Genomic DNA, 7,872 nt, shown 5'->3' on the forward strand with positions numbered 1-7,872 from the left:
GATAGGCTGCATAGCGGTGGAATTTTTATTACAGAGAAAGGAAAATTACAATCCATCCCGCAAAAACTTTGTTTTACGCGCATTGACATTTATCAAACATAATTACCCTCCTCTTTGATGGTAGGTTTTGCCTACAGTTACGTGGAACGGCAATGGGAGCGGCAGTGGCACCCACCTTTGCCAATCTCTATTTGGGCTGGTGGGAAGAACTTTACGTTTTCTGTCCCGAAATGGACAAATTCACCTTTAGGATTAACATCTGGCGTCGTTTTATAGATGACATATTGTTCATCTGGAATGGCCCATCCACAGAACTCGAAGAGTTCATAGGGATTCTTAACACCAATAATTTCAACTTAAGACTCACCCTAACATATGACCAGCGTTCAATTCCCTTCCTAGACGTGAGGCTCTTTACCAATGAGTATGGCACAATCGAAACAGATCTTTTTCGCAAGAAAACAGCCACCAACAGCCTATTGGATGCAACCAGTGCACACTCGGTTAACACCATTAGAGGAATCCCTAAGGGTGAATTTCTGCGTCTCAGACGGAATTGCTCTACTTTTCAGTTATTCAAAACCCGGGCAACAGAATTGAAAAGTAGGTTATCAGCCAGGAACTACAGCAAAAGAAATATAAAAAAAGCCTACAACTGGGAATTAAGGACAGACCGTGAAACTCTGCGAACTCCAAAAACAAAGGTTCACACAGGACGATCCCAACCACGATTTATTACGGATTTTAATAAAAACTGGGACGAAATGAAACACCTTCTGAACCGCCACTGGAATATCCTACTTAGCGATCCAGTCCTCAACAACTTTCTGGGTAGGAAAGTTTCCCTAGGATATAAAGGGCAAAACCATTTCGAACATCTTGGTCCAAAGTCATTTTGTAAGAAAGAATAGAAGCAATGTGGTACTCAACCCTGGCTTTTATCCCGGCAAAATGTGTAGGGCTTGTCGAGTCCTAGTGGAGAAAAGAGAAATTGTGGATGCTTTTGGTATCCATCACCGTATTACAGAGCACATCAGATGCTCCACCCCTGGTGTGGTCTACTGCCTTGAATGTCCCTGTGGTCTCAGGTATATCGGTAAGACAAAGAGGGAATTACGCATTCGCATCCGTGAACACATCAATTCTATTGTCAATTTTGACAAAAATATGAACGACTGCCGAACCAAAAACAAACCATTCAGCCCGACCCCAATAGCTAGACATTTCAAGGATGTACATAATTCAAATTGGACCTCTTTGAAAGGCTGGGCCTTATGCCAAATACGCTTGGGCATAAGAAGGGGCAATTTAGATCAGGCACTTCTCAAAAAAGAGAGCGAGTGGATCTTCAACATGAAGACAGTCAATCCCTCAGGACTGAATGAAAATTTTGGGTTTGGCTGTTTCATTTAAGTCCAATGGATACAATCAAACAGAATCAAATCCATTTCCCATTGACTTTTTGTTTTCCCTTCCCTCTTTATCGGTATTCTCTATACCTGCAAGGTATTTGATATGTCTAATATGTCAACGATTTTAGTCAGATCTTTATATGGTGTTCCACAAGTCATTGTTCAATCTCTTATGCAGTTCTCTGAATTCTCATTGAGAACTGCATTTGTTTTCATACTAATCTGGACTAAGGTCCCTGATTGGACGATGAGGCTGTCAGTCAGCTAGGACCCTATTTATAGGGTGTTCCAATGGCGGCCTCCCACCCCTAGAAGAAGCCAGAATTCTGGCGAAACGCGTGTCGGGTGTACAGTTCTCCTTTTAATCTACCTGAGTGCAATCTAATAGCCTGTTGTCCCCACTTACAATTGCAGTTTACACGTACCTGCAGTTGATTCTGCCTCTGATAGTAACTGCCAGCCGCTCTGCCGAAGACCAGCGAGATCCCGCGATTCTTGCACGGGAACTCACGCTGTCTCGCTCTGACAGCAGAGCGAGACCTGGCGCTCAACGGGCGCACAGCTGTCTCTCCTCCCGGTGGGACGTTTGTCCACGCCGGGGTATGTGCGAGGTGAACTCCACCAGCTGAGAGTTACTCGTTCACTACAGCGCTAACATTCAGGCGCTGCCTGTTCTCGAAACGGGACACTCATTTTGTCCCTCCAGGTTTACTATTAGGGATCGTTCTGCCTCACTCTCAACCCTGACTCGGTGGGGGTTGTGGCACTCATGCCCTGCTGATTTTTCAGGGTCTGCCTGCCTTAAAGTCTACAACGTTAAGTCCACAACGCATGAATATACTAATACAGCGTCCCAGCCACACACTTGGGCATTGTTTCAATAAATCATAGTATCATCCGACTTTTAAAGTAGCTCAATTTATTTGGCAGTCTGACACAATTGGTTTATCCCCAATTGGGCTAGAGGTATGTGAGTTTGGGGGTCACTCACACATACCCATTTTTGCACTTCAGGCTTTTTAATCCTACATGTTAATTTTAAACTAATCAATAAAAGTTATTTATTAACCACAGACCACATACTTTTTCCCTTTCCCTCCCCTCATTCAAATCGTTATTTTGGTGGAGTACACCATTGTGGGCTCTCTGTTACAATATCTTTGTGCGATAGGTGATCTTTACCTTTTACCCACCTATTGAGCTGTGATAGCCTGCTGTCCGAAACAGCAACTGTCACAGCTCATGAACGCGCCGGCGGAAAATAGCGATGCATTTTCCCCGTGATGTACAATTCCGTCACTGAGCGCAAATGATGCGGTCAGCATAACGGAATAGTACGTCACTGAGCGCGGTTAAGGATCATAAAATATCAGATCAGTCGTTCCCTTCATGAAGGTAAACGTGTCCTCACTAGGACATGAAGAGTTGGATGAACTATGGGGTCATGGTTGTACCCATAGCAGTCCCACAAAAAAGCAAATTAATAAAAGTAAACCTGTGCCTAATTACAGGAGCTCGATGGTGACCACACGCTCAACTGTTTATCTCCAGAGATCACCTCAGTATTATCACTATCTGCTTCAAAATGGATGACTCTTTACATCTCCCATATGGTCTAGCGGTTAGGATTCCTGGTTTTCACCCAGGCGGCCCGGGTTCGACTCCCGGTATGGGAAGGTTGTTATTTTATTTTTTATGGATTTAAAGACATTTGGTAATGGGGAAAATGTATTAACAGCTTTACGCCACTTTTGTATCGCGAGTTATGGAGCAATTCGTATTTTCTACTCCTGATCCAGAAGTTGTTGAAGTAAATCTGGGAGGTCAGAGCAACAAATGACTTTCAGAATGTCTTCTGCCCCTGAGGCTTTATTTCTAGTTTTGCTGACACCTGTTAAGAGAAGCTACAGAAAACTCCACATCTGAGCGTTGGTGGTATAGTGGTGAGCATAGCTGCCTTCCAAGCAGTTGACCCGGGTTCGATTCCTGGCCAACGCAGTGGATATTTTGTGCTTTTCAGAAAATACTCCTCAAGACTGCATGTTGGGTCACTGAAGAAAAGAAGATAGTTTCTACCTCACTTTTTCTTTAGAAATCAGCAAATCTAAGTTATTATCCTGTCACTGGCCATGTCCAGGACTAGAGCATAGCGCTATGACAGACAGAAGAGGAGTCCAGCCAATCACAGCTCAGCCGCCCATATAACACACACACAGCTTCACAATTGTGTAATAAAAGACCCCCATGGATGTAGAGATCATGTATTATGTAGAGGAGTGATGTCATCAGACACCGGGAGAGAAAAATTCAGCCGCTAGTGTCTGGGATAAACATGTAAAAATTCCCCCCAAGATGCCGCTGCAGTTTATAAGTTCCCCCCAAGATGCCGCTGTTGTTTATAAGTTCCCCCCAAGATGCTGCTGCTGTTTATAAGTTCCCCTAAGATGCCGCTGCAGTTTATAAGTTCCCCCCAAGATGCTGCTGCTGTTTATAAGTTCCCCCCAAGATGTCGCTGCTGTTTATAAGTTCCCCCCAAGATGCCGCTGCTGTTTATAAGTTCCCCCCAAGATGCCACTGCTGTTTATAAGTTCCCCCCAAGATGCCGCTGCTGTTTATAAGTTCCCCCAAGATGCCCCTGCTGTTTATATGTTCCCCCCAAGATGCCGCTGTTGTTTATAAGTTCCCCCCAAGATGTCGCTGCTGTGTATAAGTTCCCCCCAAGATGCCGCTGTTGTTTATAAGTTCCCCCCAAGATGCCGCTGCTGTTTATAAGTCCCCCCAAGATGCCGCTGTTGTTTATAAGTTCCCCCCAAGATGTCGCTGTTGCTCTGGTTGAGCTCAAAGGGTCACAGGAGGAGGAGGATGTTCTTCTGAAGAGCAGCAATCCATGATGTGTTCTTTTTAGGAGTCTGACTAAGGGCTATGACTTATTTAGGAGTCTGAATTCATTTTAACCCCTTACCGCCGCAGCAAATTTTCATTTTTTTCATCTTCATTTTTTCCTCTCTGCAGTCCAAGAGTCAAAGCTTTTTTTTATCCTTTCATCGATATAGCCGTAAGAGGGCTCGTCCTTTGGGGAAAGAGTTGTAGTTTTTAATGGCACCTCTTATCGTACTGAGTAATGTAGTGGGAAACTGTAAAACAATTATTTGTGTGTTATAATTGGAAAAAAAACAGCAATTCCTCCATTGTATTTTGGGCTTTGCTTTTACGGCGTTCACAGGGCGGTTTTCTTTATTCTGCGGCTCGATTCAATGGCAGTGATACCAAATTTATATCGTTTTTTGTTTTACCACTTTTACAAAATTCAAACCATTGTTATAAAAAAAATTTCTGTTGCCATATTTTGAGACCCGTGACTTTTTTAATTTTTTGTCTACTGAGATTTTGGGGTGAGCTGTGGTATTTAATGGTACCATTTTGGGGCGCATAAAACTTTTTGAATATTTTTTATGAAATGGTTTTTGGGATGTGATGTGACCAAATATTAGCATTTATAGATGCAGAGAGAACAATTCTGTCATTTTTTTTACATTTTCTTACAATACTTTAGGGGAAACAAGTTTTTTAAAAATGTTTCTTTCCAATATTAGATTATTACACCCAGATCCTTCCCAACAAGTGACTCCCCCAGTGTAGCTCCCCCTAGGACATATGATGCTGCAGGTTGTTGGTACCCAGATGCAGAACTTTACATTTATCTACATTAAACCTAATTTGCCAAGTGGAGGCCCAAACACTCAGTGCGTCCCAATCATCTTGTAATTTATGAACATCTTCCATAGACTGAACATTACTACATAGCTTGGTGTCATCTGCAAAAAATAGAAATAGTGGTCCCAGCACTGAACCCTGGGGTACACCACTTATAACTGGGGACCATTCAGAGTAGGAATCATTGACCACAACTCTCTGGATACGTCCTTGTGCCAATTGTCAATCCAATTACAAACTATACTTTCTAAACTTATAGTCCTTAATTTACCCATTAGACGTCTATGAGGGACAGTGTCAAATGCCTTTGCAAAGTCCAAAAACACTATAACCACAGCGGCCCCTTTGTCTAGGCTTCTGCTCACCTCTCATATAAACACTATATCCACAGCGGCCCCTCTGTCTAGGCTTCTGCTCACCTCTCATATAAACACTATATGCACAGCGGCCCCTCTGTCTAGGCTTCTCCTCACCCCTCATATAAACACTATATCCACAGCGGCCCCTGTCTAGGCTTCTTCTCACCTCTCATATAAACACTATATCCACAGCGGCCCCTCTGTCTAGGCTTCTGCTCACCTATTCATAAAAACAAATCAGGTTGTGACAGCTTCTGTCCTTCGTAAATCCGTGCTGGCTGTCCCTTGTAATACTATTTATTGTCACATAATCCTGTATATAGTCCCTCAATAGCCCCTCAAACATTTTCCCCACGATGGATGTTAAGCTAACTGGTCTATAATTACCCGGGGAAGACCTAGAGCCCTTTTTGAAAATAGGCACCACATTTGCCCTGCGCCAGTCCCTTGGCACTATACCAGTCACTAGAGAATCTCTAAATATTATGAAGAGGGGGACAGAAATAACTGAACTAAGCTCTTTAAGAACTCTAGGGTGTAACCCATCTGGTCCCGGGGCCTTGTGCACATTTATTTTATTTAACTTAACTTGGACCATATCTACATTCAGCCAATTCAGTATATTAATTGGTGTGTTAACAGCACTAGCACTGGCATTGCCCACATCAGCTCCTCTTCACTGGCCCTGTCTACATCAGATCCTCAGCACTGGCACCGGCTACATCAGCTGCTTTCTTCTGTTGTATATACAGAGCTAAAGAACCCATTTAGTAACTCTGCCTTCTCTTGATCCCCTGTGACCAACTCCCCATTACCACTATCTACCCTTTCTTATTCCACCCACAAGGTTTCAACCTCCTCACAATCTTCACCCACTATGGTCTCTCACACTCGCCTTCATATCACTTCTCACATACATCACCGCCTTCATATCACTTCTCACATACAGACATACAGCAGTGCCTTCATATCACTTCTCACATACAGACATACAACACCTTCATATCACTTCTCACATACAGACATACACCACCACCATCATATCACTTCTCACATAGACATACACCACCTCCTTCATATCACTTCTCACATACAGAGATACAACACCGCCTTCATATCACTTCTCACATACAGACATACACCACCACCTTCATATCACTTCTCACATAGACATACATCACCACCTTCATATCACTTCTCACATACAGACATACACCACCACCATCATATCACTTCTCACATACAGACATACACCACCACCTTCATATCACTTCTCACATACAGACATACAACACTGCCTTCATATCACTTCTCACATACAGACATACACCAACACCTTCATATCACTTCTCACATAGACATACATCGCCACCTTCATATAACTTCTCACATACAGACATACACCACCACCATATCACTTCTCACATATAGACATACACCACCACCTTCATATCACCTCTCACATACAGACATACATCACCACCTTCATATCACTTCTCACATACATACAGACATACATACACCAGCACCTTCATATCACTTCTCACATACAGACCTACACCACCTCCTTCATATCACTTCTCACATACAGACATACATCACCACCTTCATATCACTTCTCACATACAGACATACACCACCTTCATATCACTTCTCACATACAGACATACACCACCGCCTTCATATCACTTCTCACATACAGACATACACCACTGCCTTCATATCACTTCTCACATAGACATACACCACCACCTTCATATCACTTCTCACATACAGACATACACCACCACCTTCATATCACTTCTCACATACAGACATACACCACCTTTATATAACTTCTCACATACAGACATACACCACCGCCTTCATATCACTTCTCACATACAGACATACACCGCCTTCATATCACTTCTCACATACAGACATACACCACCCTCATATCACTTCTCACATACAGACATACACCACCCTCATATCACTTCTCACATACAGACATACACCACCTCCTTCATATCACTTCTCACATACAGACATATATCACCACCTTCATATCACTTCTCACATACAGACATACATCACCACCTTCATATCACTTCTCACATACAGACATATATCACCACCTTCATATCACTTCTCACATACAGACATACATCACCGCCTTCATATCACTTCTCACATGCAGACATACACCACCACCTTCATATCACTTCTCACATACATACATACAGCACCACCTTCATATCACTTCTCACATACAGACATACAACACTGCCTTCATATCACTTCTCACATACAGACATACACCAACACCTTCATATCACTTCTCACATAGACATACATCACCACCTTCATATAACTTCTCACATACAGACATACACCACCACCAT

General features: G+C 42.9%; 1 non-coding gene across 1 annotated transcript; it reads left to right on the top strand.

The window, feature by feature from the left end:
- Positions 1 to 3,016: 3,016 nt before the first annotated feature.
- On the top strand, positions 3,017 to 3,088 carry TRNAE-UUC (transfer RNA glutamic acid (anticodon UUC)). Its single transcript has one exon. It is a non-coding gene; the product is annotated as a tRNA-Glu (tRNA).
- Positions 3,089 to 7,872: the final 4,784 nt, after the last annotated feature.

This window comes from Rhinoderma darwinii, chromosome 4, assembly GCF_050947455.1.
Source record: "Rhinoderma darwinii isolate aRhiDar2 chromosome 4, aRhiDar2.hap1, whole genome shotgun sequence".
Lineage (NCBI taxonomy): Eukaryota > Metazoa > Chordata > Amphibia > Anura > Rhinodermatidae > Rhinoderma > Rhinoderma darwinii.